We start from the raw sequence: 6,043 nt of genomic DNA, 5'->3' as shown, positions 1-6,043 counted from the left end.
CTTTAACTGCTTCTTTGGAAATTTTTATTCTACATGATTATCTGCAATTTTATTACACAACCAGTTTTTGTTTTTAAAATTTCATAGCATATAAATTTATCTCAGTCAATAAAATTCACTAAAATATTTCCCTTTTATTAATGAAATATCCAACAAAGATACTTAAAAAGAATTACCAAAATATTAAAAAGAATTACCAAAATAAACACTGCTTAGAATTAAAACATGAGTTCACAGGAGATGCTTAAGCTATGAACTCTGTACTTTCATTCCATCATTTGTAATTGGATTATCTAAATACCTTAACATTAAAACTCTCTGATTAAAAGAAGTTTAAACACAGAGAGAAACTAGATTGCTAAAATTCAGGAAATACACTGCTTATGAGAATGTAAAATGGTTGTAGCCACTCTGGAAAAGTCCAGCAGTTCCTAAAAGGTTAAACAGAGTTACAACCTGACCTAGCAATTCCACTACTAGGTATTACATATATAGTACACATATATATACACACACACACACACACACACACATACACACTATATATGTAATATGTATATATATACACGTGCATATATATAATATACATATATATATTATATACCCAAGAAAATGAAAATATACATCCACATAAAACTTGAATGTTCATAGCAGCATGATTCATAAAAGCCAAAAAGTAGAAGCAACCCAAATGCACCTCAACTGATGAACGGATAGACAAAATGTGGCACCATCTATACAATGCAGTATAACAGCAACAAAATAAAGGGGTCGTGTATGGTGGCTCACACCTGTAATCCCAGCACTTTCGGAGGCTGAGGTGGGTGGATCACTTGAACCCAGGAGTTCTAGACCAGCCTGGCCAGCATAGTGAAACCCCGTCTCTAATGAAAATACAATAATGAGCCGGGCATGCCTGTAATCCCGGCTACTTGGGAGGCTGAGGAAGAAGAATCAATTGAACCCTGGAGGCAGAGATTATAGTGAGCCAAGATCATGCCACTGCACCTCACTCCAGCCTGGGTGACAGAGAGAGACTCATCTCAAAAACGAAATAATAAAATTAAAAAGACAACATATTGTATCTGCATGAAATGCCCAGAATAGGCATTCTCAAGGGCCTTTGCAAGGCCACATGCATTCACTTACTACACACTCCGAAGGGGGAAAAATGTTAACCTGCTGTCTTTAAAAGCCCAGGTACTTCTTTCATTGACCTGATTTCTTATTTAACACCTCTGCAATATTTATTAGAACTATTTAGTGTATTTCCCAAATTAACTGGCACTGATATAGTCTTCCCATCATCCATCTGCAGAGTTAGGTGGTAAGCACTATCCTTTTCTGTCAGGACAGAGCAAAGCTGACAAGTGTCTTGTTTGGGGGCTTCAAAGAATGGTCGTGGTGGTAACACTTATCACAGAATAAGAGCAAATTTTGGTGATGACAGGCATTGATCCAATAAACCGATACATGAAACCAAAACATGCATACCCCTATTTAAAACTAACAATTACTGAGTCTTAGCCAGGCGAGGTGGTTCATGCCTATAGTCCCAGCACTTTGGGAGGAGGCAGCAGGGGAATCACTTGAGCCCAGGAGTTCCAGAGCAGCCTGGGCAACATGGTAAAATCTCATCTTTAATAAAAATGGAAAAATTCACCTGGGTGTGGTAGTGTGTGCCTACAGTACCAGCTACTACTGGCCAGGCGGGAGGATCACCAGAGCCCGGGACACAGAGGTGGCAGTGAGCTGAGATTGCACCAGGCCACTTCTCTCCAGCCTGGGGCACAGAGGGAGACCCTCTCTTGAGAAAAATAAAAATAAAAAAATAAACTAATAATTACTGAGTCTCTATGTGCAAGGCATCAGTTTAGTGCTGGGAGGGATGTAAAAATGAAGGCACTGGCCAGGGTCCGCTGGCTCACACTTACGATCCCAACACCGAGGGAGGCTGAGGCAGGAGAATTACTTGAGGCCAAAAGTTTGAGACCAGCCTGGATGACATCAGTGAGACCCCCTCACCTACAAAAAATTTTATAATATATAATAAAAATACATAAAACAAAACTTTATCACACACGTACACATTTCTCCCAGGTTGGAGACATTGCTGTGAACAATTTGTATGGTGCCATTTATGAGACAATATTTGTGTTTTGCAATTTATAAAAGCAACATAGGGCAGGTTTTTCTTTTTTTTTTTTTTGGGACGGAGTTTCGCTCATGTTACCCAGGCTGGAGTGCAATGGCGGGATCTCGGCTCACCGCAACCTCCGTCTCCTGGGTTCAGGCAATTCTCCTGCCTCAGCCTCCTGAGTAGCTGGGATTACAGGCACGCGCCACCATGCCCAGCTAATTTTTTGTATTTTTAGTAGAGACGGGGTTTCACCATGTTGACCAGGATGGTCTCGATCTCTTGACCTCGTGATCCACCCGCCTCGGCCTCCCAAAGTGCTGGGATTACAGGCTTGAGCCACTGCGCCCGGCCAGGTTTTTCTTATTCACTACCAAACCCCAGTACTAGAATAGAGCCTGCCACATGAGAGCTTCTTAATAAATATTTGCTGAATAAATGTATAATGCACCTTCCCATCCATTATCTCAGTCATGCTGCAGAATGTTTTATTAATTAGTATTGCTATTTAGTAAATAAAGAAACCAAGGCTCTGCCCACAAACCTAAAGGTAGTACTCATAACACTGAAATATAACTTAAAGAGTATAACCAAATGCTTGAGGGGATGGACACCCAATTTTCCATGATATGATTATTCTGCACTTATCAAAATATCGCATGTACTCCATAAATATATACACCTACTATGTACCCACAAAAATTTTTTAAAAATTAAGTGCATTCAAAAATATCTTTTAATGTCTATATTAATATATTAATATTATATTTTATTTTGCTATGGTTTTGCTAATTTAGACTATATGACTAGTAATGATGAACATGGTTGTACCTTTATAAATAAATAAATACATAAATAAATAAAAGTCGTAGTGATAGAAGCCAACCCTAGGTCCTCTGACTCAAAGTCTGATGTGGGCATTTCAAGTAAGTTCAAGTGAAACTATTTAAAAGATTATAAAAGCCTGTTTAAAGATAACTGTGCCAGGCATGCTGTCTCACATCTGAAATCCCAGCATTGTGGAAGGCCAAGGTGGGCGAATCATGAGATCAGGAGATTGAGACCATTCTGGTCAACATGGTGAAACCCCATTTCTACTAAAAATACAAAAAATTAGCCGGGTGTGGTGGTGTGCACCTGTAGTCCCAGCTACTCAGGAGGCTGAGATAGGATGGAAGGAAGGAAGGAAGGAAAGACAGAAAATTGGGGAGGTTATAGCTTCCACGTTTCTGGTAGTGGCAGAGTTAGCTTGGTCAGACAAACCTTCCTGCAGCAAAGATTTTAAAAATCTAGAAAAATTGAGGCGGTCATGCAGGCAGCGGACACGGGAAGCCAGATTCCAGGCATCATGTACTACGAATTTAGTGGCTTCATGCGGAAGTTGGTGGGAACATGGGCTTCGGAGGCCTATAGCCCACAGGGAAAGCCTGTGATTTTCACAGAAGCACCACTTATATTTGCCACACCAACTAAACTGACCTCGGATTCCACAGCATAGGATTATGCTGGGAAAAAACAAAGTTCCAGAGCTGCAGAATTTTTTCCAGAATGCTGATGCTGTGCTCATCCACCTGAAATGAGGCCTGCCTGACCAAATGCTTTACCAACCACCATGGTGCTGACCGTGGGAGAGACCATCTCCTGCCTGATCGCCCTCTATGTGGCTTCGCAGTACAAAAGCAAATGAGTTAGGCTGCAGAGGACTGGTTGTTTTTGGCATAAATCCTTTGAATTTTCCTTTTCATTGTTAAATTAATTTAGTTTTTTATTTTTATTTCTTTTGGGACAGAGTCTGGCTCTTTCGCCCAGGCTGGAATACGGTGGTGCAATCTTGGCTCACGGCAAGCTCTGCCTCCTGGGTTCCAGCGATTCTCCTGCCTCAGCCTCCCCAGTAGTTGGGATTACAGGTGTCCACCACCACACCCAGCTAATTTTTGTATTTCTAGTAGACACAGCGTTTCACCCTGTTGACCAGGCTGGTCTTGAACTCCTGACCTTGTGATCTGCCTGCCTCTGCCTCCCAAAGTTCTGGGATTATAGGTGTAAACCACCACACCTGGCCTAAAAATTTTCTTTTACTTGGATGACTTAACAGTTTTGCAAGAAAAATAGGAAGATATGAGGACGATATTTTGGTTTATGAAAGGCATACAGCTTGCCAGAGCTCATTTGACAGTTAAAGCCATTGTTTAAAGAACTGGTGCAGCCGGGCATGGTGGCTTAAGCCTGTAATCCCAGCACTTTGGGAGGCCGAGGCGGGTGGATCACGAGGTCAAGAGATTGAGACCATCCTGGCCAAAATGGTAAAACCCCATCTTTACTAAAAATACAAACATTAGCTGGGCATGGTGGCGCGTGCCTGTAGTCCCAGCTACTCGGGAGGCTGAGGCAGGAGAATTGCTTGAACCCAGGAGGCAGAGGTTGCAGTGAGCTGAGATCACGCCACTGCACTCCAGTCTGGCAGCTGGAGAGAGAGCGAGACTCTATCTCAAATAAAAAAAAAAAAAAGAAAAGAAATGGTGCAAGGCTGGGCACAGTGGTTCACTCCTATAATGCTAGCACTTTGGAACGCCAAGGCAGGGAGATAGCCTGAGCTCAGGAGTTCAAGACCAGCCTGGACAACAGGGTGAAATCTCTACTAAAATACAAAAAATTAGCCAGGTGTGGTGTGGGTCTGTAGTCCCAGCTACTCAGAAGCCTGAGGCAGAAGAATTGCTTGAACCCAGGAGGCGGAGGTGGCGGTGAGAGAGATTGTGCTACTGCACTCTAGCCTGGGTGACAGAAGAAAAAAAAAGAAATGGTGCTGCGTGTGTTTGTGCTTCTGATTTCTTTGGAGGTTGTGGATGAAGGTCACACACAGGCTCATTAATGTCAGACTGTGCTGAGGACCTCAGGGACTTCAGGTTACATTTTTGAGCATGGGGCACAGAAGCTTTTCTGGATTGGGATGTGGCTGTGGAAAAAACACAGAAGCAAAGGCCATGCACATGAAATGAGGGGTTCGAGTTGGTTGTCACCTCTGGGATTGTTTTCATTTTGCAGTAAAATGAATTAAAAAGAATTTGTAGCCTGCCTCTATTCACTGGGCATTTCATTTCGAAGGGTTATTTGCCTCACTGCCTATCTTCAGAGAAATCCTAATATGTAATTGTGTGTATTTACCCCACCATGGGAGCAAAGAACACCTGTTTAGTGCTGTACTTTAGACTGGTGCCTGTTTTGTTAATGCAGCTGTGCCACAAACTCTCCTTTATCTTTTAAAACTGTTACAGCTTTAAATTACAAACATTTTGACTGTGGAATAAATACATGAATGAAAAAAAATCTAGAAAAATTACTCACACACATAAGTCATGGGAGAATGACCAAAAACAGGCAAAAGTCAAAAGGGAGTCTACCCTTCAAAGACAAACTACAATGAGTGAGATGTGACAGCCTGTGGCCTTTCTCCAGGGAGCACTGCCAGCTCTGCCTGCAGCCTGGATGGCAGGCAGCCCAAGCCTGTGTGCGGCCAAATACCAGCCACGAAATTAGAGCAGAGGAGTGGGAGCTGCAAGGCTATAAGGCCCAACATCCGTGTGTAAAACTCACATCCTTAACCACTGAAGGACACACGAAATCATGCTGCTTTATGATGGAAATTTTAGACTCAATTGATTTCATTTATTTATTTATGAGACATGGTCCCTGGCCAGGTGCGGTGGCTCATGCTTATAATCCTAGCACTTTGGGAGGCAGAGGTGGGCAGATCACTTGAGGTCAGGAGTTTGAGACCAGCCTCACCAACATGATAAAACCCAGTCTCTACTAAAATACAAAAATTAGCTGGGTGTGGTGGTGCAAGCCTGTAATCCCAGCTACTTGGAAGGCTGAGGTTGCAGTGAGCCAAATCCCACCACAGTACCC

General features: G+C 42.5%; 1 pseudogene; it reads left to right on the top strand.

Moving 5' to 3' along the window:
* Window positions 1–3,485: 3,485 nt before the first annotated feature.
* LOC116547558 lies at window positions 3,486–3,824 on the top strand (annotated as a pseudogene).
* The last annotated feature ends 2,219 nt before the right edge of the window (window positions 3,825–6,043 follow it).

Source organism: Sapajus apella, unplaced genomic scaffold (assembly GCF_009761245.1).
Source record: "Sapajus apella isolate SASKATOON/1434 unplaced genomic scaffold, GSC_monkey_1.0 scaffold3593, whole genome shotgun sequence".
In the NCBI taxonomy this organism is placed as follows: domain Eukaryota; kingdom Metazoa; phylum Chordata; class Mammalia; order Primates; family Cebidae; genus Sapajus; species Sapajus apella.
The sequence above is the reverse complement of the archived record's forward strand: the minus strand, read 5'-3'. Positions and strand labels throughout refer to the sequence as shown.